Source organism: Melozone crissalis, unplaced genomic scaffold (genome assembly GCF_028551555.1).
Source record: "Melozone crissalis strain CALT ecotype California unplaced genomic scaffold, PUWL_Pcris_2 ptg000012l_1, whole genome shotgun sequence".
Lineage (NCBI taxonomy): Eukaryota > Metazoa > Chordata > Aves > Passeriformes > Passerellidae > Melozone > Melozone crissalis.
In genome coordinates, this window is record NW_026535790.1 from 1402184 (window position 1) to 1415337 (window position 13154).

Genomic DNA, 13154 nt, shown 5'->3' on the forward strand with positions numbered 1-13154 from the left:
AGCAGAAAACGGGACAAGCCAGGTCCACCTGGAGCCCAAACCAGCAGCCCTTGGGGACCACACACACCAGGTTAGTCTGGGCTCTAACTGGCACACAGTTCTAGTTACTCAGCTACAAGGACTGGATGGTTTGTGTGCTTACATATAAAATAAAATATTCCCCTTTTCCTGTTTCCCACTAACACCCCAGTAGGACTAGAACTGGACACACTGGGGATCTGCACAAGTATTTTCTGTGACTATTTACTTTCAGCCCAAGGCAAGTTTTAGCTGATCCTGAGCACGCCCCTACCCAAAGAAGCAGGTCTGGGGCTTTGCTCCTCCTTTTCTCCCTCTCTCTTTCCTACTTTTCAGAATTTATTCTTCAAGCATGCTCACAATTAAACTCCAGAAACATTTCATGTCCTCTGTATTAAAAGAAGTTGAAACACACACACGTCTCTCCTTCAAGTGAAAAGGCAGGACAATCTGGATGCATGTCAGGAGCAATGGATCAAGGTAACATTTAACAGAGCAAAAAAGAAGAAACAAGGAAGATGGGAAAATTAGCACAGCTGAGCTTATTCAATTACCCACCAGGATTTAAGGAGATGAATGAACCATAGAAAGACCTTTGCAAAGAAACTACTTTTGCCGTAAAAAGGCTGAGATGAGGAGTCCTAAAATACAGCTTTTCAATCCCAGGATTGATCTAAGGGATCAAGAAAGGCCTTGATAGATAATAGACTCCCAAAAGGAGCAGCTCAAGGAACAGGTGCAATTTTGTTACAAGCTCAATACCAGAATGTGCCTGCATAAGGTCATTAACTGGAGAATGTTAACTGCTCTGTCATGGTCTCTGTAGCCTGCAAAGCCTGGATGAACCAAACAAATCTGAAAAAAGTCCAAGAACACAGTTTTCCCTACCTCCTCCTTGTTTTAATTGGGCTGTCTCCCTGCTGTGTATCAGCACCCCCATCCCCACTACCCAACAGCAAGGTTTCACTGATTTCTGCACATCCACCCAAAGTGGATCCCTGGCACATCCCCTCTCATTTCCTGCCATTCAAGCAGTTAATTTGTAACAAATCTGATTTTCTGGCTACATGAAAGCCACACGATGTGAGGGGAAGAGCACTTCCAAGTACCATCAGCTCAGTCTATCTGGAGACATCAGTCTTCCCACACCTGTGGTGTCTCTGGCTCTTCCACCCCATCCCAGCAGCAAAGGCACAGGGGATGCAACTCTGACACCTACTAGAAGAACAAACTGACTCTTACCTCAAACCCTCAGGTTCTATCATGATAAAATAGGTAAGTAAAGGCAAGGTGGGTAGAACAGCCCCTCAATGCAGGCTGAGCCAATCCGAGGAAGGATGCCCAGGCATCAGTAGCCTTTTTCCCCCTTGAGTTGGGTTGAACTGCCACATAAAGCAATTCCACAGCCTGGTTCAAGATAAATTCCTCAAGCAGATAAAGCAGAACCCTTGGTTGCTCCTGCTGCCCGTGGAAATGCCAGTTTCAGCTCATCCCAAGAGGAGGCAGACATGCCTGCTGCCCGCATCGCTGCCAGCTCCCACGGTGGTGCTGCTGTCCTCCAGGAGCCAGCACAGGCAGCTGTGCTCTGCAGGGAGAGGAAAGGCTGGGAGCCCTGCTTCAGAACCTGCAGTAAAACCCCACACTGGGTGGAGTTGGGAGAGGAAGGGAGCTATAAATAGGTGGAGGATAACCAAGCTAAGTCGGAGTGATCTCCGAGACTGTCTGGTCTAACTGGGCTGCTCGGCTGCGAGTGCTGCGTGAAATCGGATTTCTCCAGGCAAAGCAGTAAATCCTTCTCCTCAGGGTCATCCTCATGCCAGGTGAGAGCAGCCAATGAGTGATACTGAAGGGGGAGTGTTGCCCAAAGGTGGGGAGAGGGTAAACCAGTCTGAGAACAGGAGTGGCAGCAGGTTCCAGCCCAATGCAAAGCAGTGCTCACCATGCCGAGCCCCAAAACGCCTTTGGCCAACACTAAGCAAATGAGGAGCCTCCAAGAAGTCAAGGTGAGAAAGGAAACTGCACCCCAGAAAGGGAAGGGGTCAATTAAAGAAGAAGAAAGCCACTCTGGAAGCACTCAGCCTTATTTTTGAGGCATTTCTGCCACTGGGCAGGGAGCTGCCCCAGGAGATGACCTGCAGGCACGTGGCTGAACAGGGGAGGCCTCAGTCACTAAAAGGGAGCAAAGCGCCAAGAGTTCTTCTGTCTTGGCAGGAGGGAGCAGGATTTTTCCCCTAATTAACAAAGCACTGCTTCCACCTATCTAATCTGGAGAGGAAGCAACAATGTGAACAGATTGAAGTGTCGTGAGAAGGGTGGATCTCACTCATGGAAATGATCAGTTAAGCACCTTAGCAAGATGCTGAGTTTGGATTTTGGTTTTCTGCCCTTTGCAGCTGCAATAATTACCAGGTTTGAACTGATGCTGGGTAACTGCCCCAAAATATCCCTTCCAAAATGAAACCAGGTTTGATGTTGCCAGCCACAAGCCACTCCCAGCTGTTTAACCTGATCTGTGCTACATGATGCAGACCCTCCCTCAAATTCTGCACCACACCCTGGGCAGCAGGCATGCACAGAGCGTGCAGGACAGCAAAGCTGTCCCATGGAGCTCCTCCTGCTGCCAGGACAGCAAAGCAGCTGCCTCCATGCTTCCACACAACCTCATTCCTCCTCACCAGCGAGCAGTGCTGACCCTTGGGCCCCAGCTCTCGTGTCACAGCAGAGCAGGCAGGAAGGGTGGGGATCTACCCAACCCCCTTTCCTTCCCTCCAGTTTCAAAGTAAGTTTTGGCACTGAAGAGAGCAAAAAAAAAGAAAAAAGGGAACTAGCCCATGTGTTTCAATGCCTCTAGGAAGCTGCAGGATCAACTTTTCCTAGCATCAGCCTCAAATTCTTCCCTTTGGCACGCAGCAGGAAGAGGAGACAGAGGTCCCTGGAGCTGCTGCAGCCACTGAGGAAACCAGGGAGGCAGACTCACCCCAGCTGGTCCCTCGTGCAGCAGCCTCTCTTTGTGATGGGATATCCACACCCTCCTTTTCCTGGTAATTTATTGATCCACGTGGCACGAGCCAGCTTTGCTCCTGCTTGAATTTCCCAGCCTCCCTTGGTTCTCAGCCTTGGAAACTCGGGGACAAGACTTTGCCACTTCATTAATTCCTCCACTCCCCCAGCCTATAAATCAAGTCAATCCTGAGCTACTCCCTTGCTCCAGGGAAGATCCAGGAATGAAAATACCATCAGACATACTGAGCTCAGACAGCTCTGGTCTGAGGTGAGGGCCAGCAGTTGGCCCAGGAGAAGGCTCACCATGTACCTGAGGGAAACACATCCCTCAAAGCTGTGCCCAGAGGAAACTACAGGAGATTGAAGGTGAAGTACCAGCCCTTCCTCTCCCTCTGCTGTGGGAGCTCCTCTGTCTGGGGGCTGACTGAGATCCACAGAATGTACTGAGTTAAAAGGCACCCAAAAGGATCCTGAGTCCAACTCCTGGCTCTGCACCAGGACTCCTCAACAATCCCACCCGTGCCTGAGAGCATTGTCCAAACACTCCTGGAGCTCTGGCAGCCTGGGGGCCATGACCATTCCCAGGGGATCCAGATGTGCTGGGAGCTGGTACCACCATCCCCAGCCAAGGAGGAGCTCTCTGCCTGCAGCCCCATGTCAGCTGCTGCTGGCAGGAAGAAGCCAGGGCTCCTGAAGAGCTCTCACTGTCCAGTGCCCACACACAGCCCTGGAGGAGCAGCCTCCTCCCTGGGGACTGCAGGATGTGACTCACACCCTTCAACACCAAGGACAGCTGGAGGAGCTGGGGCTGCATGGGGGAATCCAGCTGGAGGAGAGCACTTCAGACATCCTGGAGGAATGGCCAAGCCTTGGCTTCCCACCAGTGCTGCCTCCATGCACAGCACATCTCCCCCGAAGGAGGCACATGCCCAGGGAGGCCAGGGCAAGCAGGGCATGATGTGCAGGGCTGGAAGGTGCACAGCACAAGATGTGGCAGCCTAAGGAGGTTATAAAGTGCCAGAGCAGGTTGGGATAGCTAAGAATGCAGATGGGGGTGTCTGATGGTGTTCTGCTAGCCGAGGAAGGGAAAGGAGCTCAAACATTTGTGTGATCCAGCCAGCCCCCAGCTCCAGGCAGGGTGGCAGGGCCTGAGGATGTGCAAAACCATGGCTGGAATTCACCAGGCTGAGATGATCCTGAGAAAACAAGCAACCCCAGGAGAGGAAGTGAAAAATCCTCTCTTTTTCCACAAGGCAGCAGGGGAAGAGCAGACAAGCAACAAGACACCCACGTCAGGCAGACACAGCACTGAAACCCAAGCTGCAAACGCCGGCCCAACGAGAGCTCCAGGGTTCAAGGGCAGCAGGAGAGCTGGAACACTCTGTGCTGAGCAGGTGTCCTGCACACAGCTGGGGACAAGACAAAGTTTTGCTGTTCTTCCTCCCTGCCCTCATCTGCCAAGCCAGCCCAAGTGCTGCAGTCTTGGCAGGAAATGAAGGTGTCAGCAAGTTCCAATTCCTTGCAAAGCTTCTACCAGGGAGGGGTGGGAAGGCAGCTCCAAGGACAGACTGAGGCAGGGGTACAGCTGGAGGGATGGGACAGTGGTTGGAGCATTCAGCTGGGATGGGGGAGGCTTTTCCAGCTCTTGTCCTCCACACAGAGCTCCCCAGGGTTCTCTGACTCAGAAAGCTCTGCCTTACCTGCCAGGGCCAAGGAGCCTTGAGGTGTGCAAGGCACGAGGATGACAGACAGAGTGCAAACACTGCAGATGGGAGGACACAGAAAAGGGAGAGAAGGGTGAAACTCACCCACCCAAATGTTTGTTCTGGGGCAGAGGGCTGAGGGAAGAGAGTCAGATATTGTGGCCTTGCAGGAAACTGAGGGGACAGGAAGCTTTAAGTGAGCTGTTTTGCAGGTCTTGGTGAGAAATAAGACCACTACACCACTTGCAGAGCTATCCCTAGCTGAAGTGAACTGTCTGGAAGCAGATTTCCAGATGGGCTGTTAATGAGGTAACAAGATAATTGAACCTGGAGTACCAGAACAGCACAGAACAGGATCTCATACTCCATGATACAAAGTCCAGAACAACAGCACAGGTCTCTGGCCACAGACACCAACATGCAAAGGTAAGCCTGAGGGTCTTTGCCTTCTTTCAGCTGCTTTGAAACTGGTTCTGGCCCAACTTTAGCCCAGAAGAAACTCATACACAGCAGCTGAATTGGGCTAAGCTGCATTAATGCACAGCACTGACTCTTTGTAAGTGTGCAGGCAGAGGAAGAGTGTCTGAAGTGTGAAGTGAAAGACTGATAGGAAAAGCAGATGTATTGCAGAGCCAGCTTGGCCACACAGCAACTACCATCCAAGTCTGAACAAAGTTTCCTCTTCTCCCTTGCACTGCACACTGTAAAGCAGTGACAGATAATCCAGGGAGCTCCTGGAAATCTATCCCGGTCACTTTGAGAGAAGGGATTACACAGATCTGAAAGGGCAATCAGCATCTTAATCACAAGCTGGAGGGAGAAAAAGAGGAGAAGCAGGAAAGCTTTTTCAAAATAAGGGTTAACTTCAAACCTCATCTCCACTGACAACTGCGAAGCAGTTTCTGAACAGCGTGAAAATGGCAACAAGGGCGCTGCTGCAGAAGGGTCTGAGTGCACACACGTTTAAGAAAACCCACACAACGAAATCCCTCCAAGCCCAGGGCTCTATTAAGTCAATTAACACTGCTCCATTGAAGTGCAGCGAGCCGCGTGTGTCCCGCAATTCGCGGCCAATTGTGGGGACTCCGGAGCTCAGCACGGCGTGGGTGGGCTGGCAGGGCCCTCCCAGCACCAGGGAAAAGCCACAGGGACACTCACAGGGGAAGGAACAAAACAACACCAGGCACAGCATCCAATCCCGGGAAGCTTTAGCAGCACATCTCATTTCCAGATCTTTTCCTCCCCGTGTTTCTAATCCTTGCAGCAGAGTTCTGCCATCCTACTCAGCTCGCAGGCTGCCCCAGCTACAAACGATGTCAGGCTGAAAAATCACCTCGACAGACTGCCTGCTGAGACCAGTTGCATTATAAAAACAGGAAGCTCTTGCCTGCCTGCTCCCAATATGCTGAGGATTGAATGGGAAGGAGCATACGCAGGGATGCTTTGCAAGAAGAGCACACACATGGGACTCTTGCCAGGAAAAATGCATCTTGAGTAACACATGTGCTCTTATTTCCTCTTTTTTCTGAAAGGTTTAACTACACTCTGAGCTACCCAGCAGCAATAAACCACTTTTTTCCCCTCTTTCTCACTTATAGCAGAGTGTTGCTTGGTAAACAGCAGATCTTCCTGTCTGAGGCTGTGCCAGCCTGTGCTGAACAGAACTGTTGTTATTGCACATTCACAGCTAGAGATAAACATGAATAAGAGCCACGAGTAAGAGCCAGGCACTGGTTCTTCAATACACTGCTTTATCAGCTTCACCTTGATTCAAATGTTTCTGACATCTCTCCCTCCTGAAGGGGCAAGGTGGCACAAGTAGCAAGGACAAACATTAAAAAAGAAAAGACAGAAATGACAGCAGCACATAAAGTGCTCTTCTGTGCTCGCTAACATTCACAAACTGTGCAGCTCATAGCTCCACCTGCACTTGAAACACTCAAAAGCACAACAAGGAAACAAATGGGCCCAGCCAACCCAAGCTGCCCAAATGGGAAAACAAAACAGCCTTCAGCACATTCCTCAGGACAAATCTCCAACCAGAGCCACAATTGCTGCAGGACATAAAGGTTACAGAGAACCAGGGAAGGAAAAAAATGTGCAAGTCATCATCTCATTTGCAAGCTAACACTCTGCAATGACACAGGCACAGCAAACCAACCCAGGAAAAGTGGACACTGGAAGTCGAGGAGGGTTTCTAACCTTTCCAAGAGCAGACCTCTGGACCAGCTGCTCCAGAAGCACTGGGGGAAAAAGCACAGCATGAGTTCCAATAATTAGTTCCTGGACAAGTTCATGACCTGCATGAGATGACTGCTCATCTTCAGCAGCATGGAACTGGACTTGATGACCCATGAAGTTCCTTCCCCCCATCACTCAGCAACCCAAATTCATAGAGGCCCAGACATAGCACAGACACAAGGTCATGCCCAAAAGGACAGCAGGGATTGTATCTTCAGCTCATGCTAAGTTGACAGATAAGCAGATGAAGGGCTGGCCACTGCAGAAGGGAGGGGAAGAGAACTGCAGCAAGAAACAGTCTCACAGCCAGAGAAAACTCAGGGCACAGACTTGGAAAGCAAAGCCTGAGAGGTGGAGATGTCCCCTGAGCACACTGTCCCCAGACACTCCAGTCACAGCTGTAATTCTAACACAGATTACACAGACAGTAAATATATCATTTGCCCAAGACACATCCAGTTGCATCCCTTCCTAGAGATAGCTCCAGTCCACACTGCAGTGCCCAAGCCACACAGGCAGCAGCACCTGGCTGTCTCCTTCTGCCATTCTAATGCAACTTGGCCTTCCCTGGCTTTCATCAGGCACCACGTCCCAATTTCCATCCAACTGGCCTAGATTTAAGCCAACACATCTCTAGCTGTGCCTCAGGCAAGCGCAGAGGTGGAAGAAGCCTGTCAGACAATGGTGCCATTTGGCATTTCCATCACAAACAACCAAGAGATAAAAGCACAATAATTGCTGAGAGCTGCACAAGAGGCCCCTGCCTTCCCCAGGAGCACAGGGAACTGGGAGAGAACAGGGAGGTGGGACAGACTCAGGGGGCAGAGAGGAAGTTCCTCATCTAGAATCAGAATCACACAATGGTTTGGGTTGGAGGGAACTTTAAATCCCATCTCCTACCACCTCCTGCCACCTTCCACTATCCCAGGGTGCTTCAAGTTCCATCCAACCTGGCCTTGAACACTTCCAGGAGTGGAGCAGCCACAGCTTCTCTGAGCAGCAGGGAAGCACAGCTCAGCACAATCATATAATAAGAAAGCACCACATTACTGCTCACCACCTCTTCATCTCCAGATGACACCTGAAAAACACATCAATCCTTCTGCACACTCATGTGGCAGCCATGCCATTGCTTCTGTTAGGAGATTATCCTGTATTGAAATTACAGGTGTGGAGTAACACCTGGCACAAGGAAGTGATACAAACAAAACAATGCCTGAGACCACCACAACCTCCCCTCTCCTCACCAGAGTAGCTTTACTGGCTCACTGTCTCCATCACAAGTGGCTCCTCTTCAGCTACACCAGTACAGCTGGAATTGTAGGATGTGTTCCATTACACACACCTTAAGCAATATTTTCTGGGAACAGTCATTTGAACAAACACAATGGTCACATCAGGAAAAGACTGTACTCTGAGAGGGCTGAAACACAATGCAGATGGTTTGAGTAATGGTGGAGCAAAGCCAGGCAGCCATGTGAGGTACCTCCAGCATGAGGAGGGAGCTGAGTTTAACCACAGGCTGCTGGCTGCATCCTGAACCAAAAGGGCTGATGGAGAGGAGCTCATGTTACTGGAGCCACTCCCACATGCCTTGCAAGGCACATCCACAGGCCTGAGCCTCGTGTGGTGCTGCAGACCCCCAGGCTCCCTCCAGCAGGCTCTGCTTGCTGAGACATGGCAAGGTCAGGCAACAGGAACAAGGGCAGGAGCTTTTGGAAGACATTCCAAGGCTGCATCAAAACAGATCCCAGAGCAGGAACACCATCTCATCCCTCTCAGCCATGAGAAGGAGCCGTGGTGGAGATGTGACCAACACCTGCCTGGTGACAGTCACCACCCAAACACCAGAGTGCTCATGGCCCAGCTTCACTGACCAAAGCCATGAGAGGTTCCTGCAGACTTTCTGCTGTGGCTGGGCAGCAACAACACATACAGAGTCCAGCTAGTCCATAACAACCAGCCAGGCCAGACCACACAGCAAGCACCAGTGTCCATCTGACTCATCCAAAGCCCCAACCTGGATGAGGCCACATCAACCTGGATCATCTGAATCCAAGGAAACATCATCACACACTGCAAATGCATCCTGATGGTCCAAGCTCAGACTGGCTTCCCAGTCAACACAAGGCACAAGAGTCACCTCTCTGTCCTAGTGGCCTGGGAACTGCCACAGCTCTGTGCTTACTGCAGGCAAACTCATGCAGAGTTTCTTCATTTATTGCCCTCCCCTTGCACTGCCTCAAACACAACCCTGGGACAGTCACGTGAGCTTAAGATTGCAAGGTGCTGGAAGACCCCACAACTTCTCTTCCACTTTCACAGTTCCTTCTTCACCATGAGGAAACCAGAGGACATTGGTATTCCCCTCATTTAAGCACATAGCCTTTGCACAGCCAGCACAGAACACTCAGAGGGAGGAATTCAAACAAGGAAGAAAGACAAGAACAAGAGGCATGAGAGACACAAAGCAGGGTAACTGTGCTCACAACCAGAGCAGAGAAGGTCTCCTTCCTTCCTTGCAGCCCCTCCCAGCCCAGCCCAGTGCCAGCTGAGTCAGAAAAGCCTCTCACCCAACACGATTCCTGCTTGGCAGGGGCAGTGCTGGTCGCTGGAGGGTCAGCCTGGTGTCCTGCTGCTGGCACCCACTGAGAGGCCTGGCTGGAGGAGCATGCTAGAAGGTCCCTGCACCGAGCACTGGGAGCACACCAAGCCTGGCAGGAGCAGCTGCTGTCCCCAAGCTGCTGGACAGAGAGTGAAAAAAGGCATGTAAGAATAGATGACTGCTGAGACTCCACCCCCATCAGCATGGCACCAGCAGAGACAACCAACCTCACATTTTTGGTCCCTCAATCAGCATCCCCTTGAACTCCAGCTTGCAGAGCTTCCCAGGACATCCAGCTGGAGCTTGGTCCCCCCTGGAGACAGCTTTTGGGTCAGCTCAGACTCTCCACTCGTGCTCTCAGAACTCTTGGCTGTGACTTTACAGTTCCGTGCCCACCACTGGCCTCCCTCCCTGCCGGTGGCTGCTGCTCAGCATCCTGGTGGGAGCTGTCATCAGAGCAGGGATGGCACACCTCAGGAGCACAGCAGGATGGGGCACAGCAGAATCACATGCAGGAGGACTCTGGACAGCTCTCCACAATTAGCAACAGGGCAGGATCTCCCGAGGGGCCGGACGGGAACGCAGCGATGTCTGGCGGGGCACGCTGCCTGAATGTTCAAATACAGAAACAGATGTTAATTACTCTGCATAGCCAGGACATCATTACCAGCTACATCTCCTGGAGATTCTCAAGTACAAATTCCTCTGATTATGGCAAACATGCCCATCCCACCCCCAGAAGCCATGACGTTTGATAGCTGCCTCGGCAAACCTCCCTCCTTTGAGATATTTCCCCTTCCTCCTTCATCCTCTGTGCTCTCAAAACAACCTGTTTCCATGAAATTCCTGCTTTGGGGAAGTGCTGTCTCCTTTGGGACAGGCTTTTAGCAGATGGAGGCAACAAGAGCCCTTGTCCATAAGTGTCTGGCTCTCCAGCACACTCTCACTTTTTCTATTTTAGGCTGGGGAGGGAGGACAGAAATAAGGATTCAGCTGGCACCATGTGATCAGTGAGCCTCTTCAGCAGCATGGCAGAGCAAGGGACCCCATTCTGCCCCCTCACCTTGCTCACCATCCCCACAGCCACACCATCAGATGCAGTGTGATACCCCTGGGGTGGGTGATGGTGAATTCACAAAGAGCTTTTCTCTTCCAGCACTCCCCAGAACTGACAATTCCAGGCAGTGGGGAGAAGGTGCCCTGTGCTGAACACCTGGACAGGTGCTGCTGAGGGAAGGTGTACAGAGTGGGCCAGGAACACCACTCAGGAGCAGTAATGAGTAAATAAGGGAGTGATTCAGGAACCCTTCAGGCTCAAAGGGACCACCCTGATCCTTTTAGACCAAGGGTCTGTGCAGCTGCACAGAGAATTCCAGGCCCACAGCCCCTCCAAGGCACTCACTGAGCTGCTCCTGCACTGAAAGGCAGGAGATTCAGGAGAGCTAACGAGGCAGTGAGACCAACACCAGCAGCCAGAGCACCCCCCAAGTGCCACATCACATCAGTATCCTTGCACATTCCATGGGATAGGAAGGGAAAGCACTCAGCACCCAGCAGCTCAGCACAGACCTGCTGGCCAGGGCTGGAATTCCAAGGACATCCCGAGCTCTGCCTGCTGGCCACAGTCTGCAGGAAGCAGACTGACAAGGGGCAAGCTGGAGAGCAAGACCTTGATCACACCAGTGCTGCAGCCTCTGTGGATTGAGCACAGAGCTCAGCACACAAAGACCCTGGTGCTGTGCTCCCACTTCCACAGACCAGCACAAACACAGGGGATTGATTTGCTGCCAGAAAGTCCATGAGTAACTTTCTCTTTTTGTTACAGGAGCAGAAGGACACAAGTTGGGAAGCTGCCTGTGATATCCTCAGTAAACTGAAATCACCTGGGCTGGGACTGGGAACAAGATGCTGAATGAGAAACTTTGGTGCCACTGGAAGCATCACATTAGAAATGGAGCTGGGCAGCATCACTGGAGGAGGACAACAGCTTTTTGTAAGGTCTTGGTCTCTATTTCACCAAAGTGAGAATGCACTGATAACCCTGAGGTTATCAGGGCTGCTCACGCCAGGGCTGGGGCAGGACACCAGCTCAGTGCCCTGACACTGTGTCACCGCCCCCATCCCTGGTGCTGAGCCTGCTCAGGCCCACAGCATTTCCTACAAAAGGGGCTGCACTGCAGGAACAGAAAAGCTCTTTTTTTATGAACACTCATTAGAGTTCACACCGTTGGCAAAGTGTGGAGGCACGCATTTGTGGAGGAACAGAGATATGGTTCCAACACTGGTTTTAATGTGCAAGCCTAAAGACTCGGCTTCAGTTTTTAGAAATCAAACTTGATCATCTCAAGCTGGCAAAAATAGCCCCATGTTCCCTTGAGTTATTTTCTTTTCAAATAGGCAGGGTACAGCACAATAGGAAATATCAGCAGTTATGTATTCAACCTCCAGAAACCCAACGGGCCAATTCCAGCAACCCACAGCAGCTTTCCAATCCTCCCTGATCTATTTGCTGGAGTTAGTCTGAAAAGCAGGCTGCCCCCGAGCCATTCAGCAAACTCCACGTCCCGCTAATTACATCAATATAAATGTATTATCTTGGCTGTCAAACACGGGCTGCCTCAACAGGACAAGGCTCTGCCATGGAAATGCAGGAAAACAATTGCTCTTTCTGCTGGTGACACATTTCTCTGGATCCTATTTCCTTGCCAGGGCTCCCCCTTCTCCCTTCTGCCCAGGCACCAGGGCACCAGCGTTCTTTTCTTCCAGAGCAAGAGGAAATGGCACACAAAAACCCTCCTCATCCTTTGAGCAACTGAACACCAAATAATTTTGGGAACACCACCAGCATTTCTTTCCTCTCAGCCAACCTGAGAGCTGCCAGCACACAGGGAAGGGAGCTGTGAGGGCAAGAGTTAAATGTTTCTCGTGAGCAGGCAGCAGCTCTTCAGCCTCTCTTGGCTTCCTCAGCTGCCATTGCTAAACGCAAGGCAAGTGTCAACACTCCAAACAGCAAATGTGACAGAAATTGGGAGCAGCCTGCTCCTCCCTGCCCAGCCTGGTGACTGTGGCCTGGAGAGCAGGGAGCCTCTCAGGAAGGCTCCAACAGCAGGCAGCAAGGCTGAGGTGAGCACAGGCAGATGCAGAGGAGCAGGGAGGCAGCTCGCTTCGCTCCAGAGTGGGATTATGACGGAAAATGAGGAGGAAGCCACTGACTCACCTGTCCCACCCGCATAAGCAGCTTTCCCACCCAAGGCTGCACTGAGTGTGACCTTGATCAGAGCCCCAAGTTCCAGCAAAACAGGGGCTCACAAGGTTCTCCCCAGCTCTGGGCACTAGGAGAGAGGAGAGAGCCATGGTGGGAGGACACTGGGCTGACACACACTGTCCAAATCTGCCTCCTCTGACCGCAGGCAGCCACAGTCCCTCACTCCAGCTTCCCTCTGCTTCACAAAAATCCTCACTTGGAGAAATGCCACAGGGTCGGGTCCTTCCCAGACCCCTCTGTTCACAGGAAGGGTCAGAACAAAGCCAGAAAAAAACAAGCCTGGATTCAGATGAAGTGGGAAGATGGGAGGAAAACAGCA

The 13154-nt window shown here is 51.6% G+C and overlaps 1 protein-coding gene across 4 annotated transcripts in view; it reads right to left on the bottom strand.

Moving 5' to 3' along the window:
- CAPN15 (calpain 15) overlaps positions 1-13154 on the bottom strand; it is a 58798-nt gene that overhangs the window by 43389 nt on the left and 2255 nt on the right. For 2 of the 4 annotated variants that reach the window (XM_054271042.1, XM_054271040.1), the window contains exons 2-3: positions 9798-10178; positions 9539-9706 (exon numbers count right to left, since the gene is read on the bottom strand). The gene's annotated coding sequence lies outside the window, so the exon portion shown is untranslated. Of the gene's footprint in view, positions 1-6926; positions 6968-9538; positions 9710-9797; positions 10179-13154 lie in introns of all 4 variants that reach the window. The other 2 variants (XM_054271038.1, XM_054271039.1) reach the window with 2 other exon arrangements.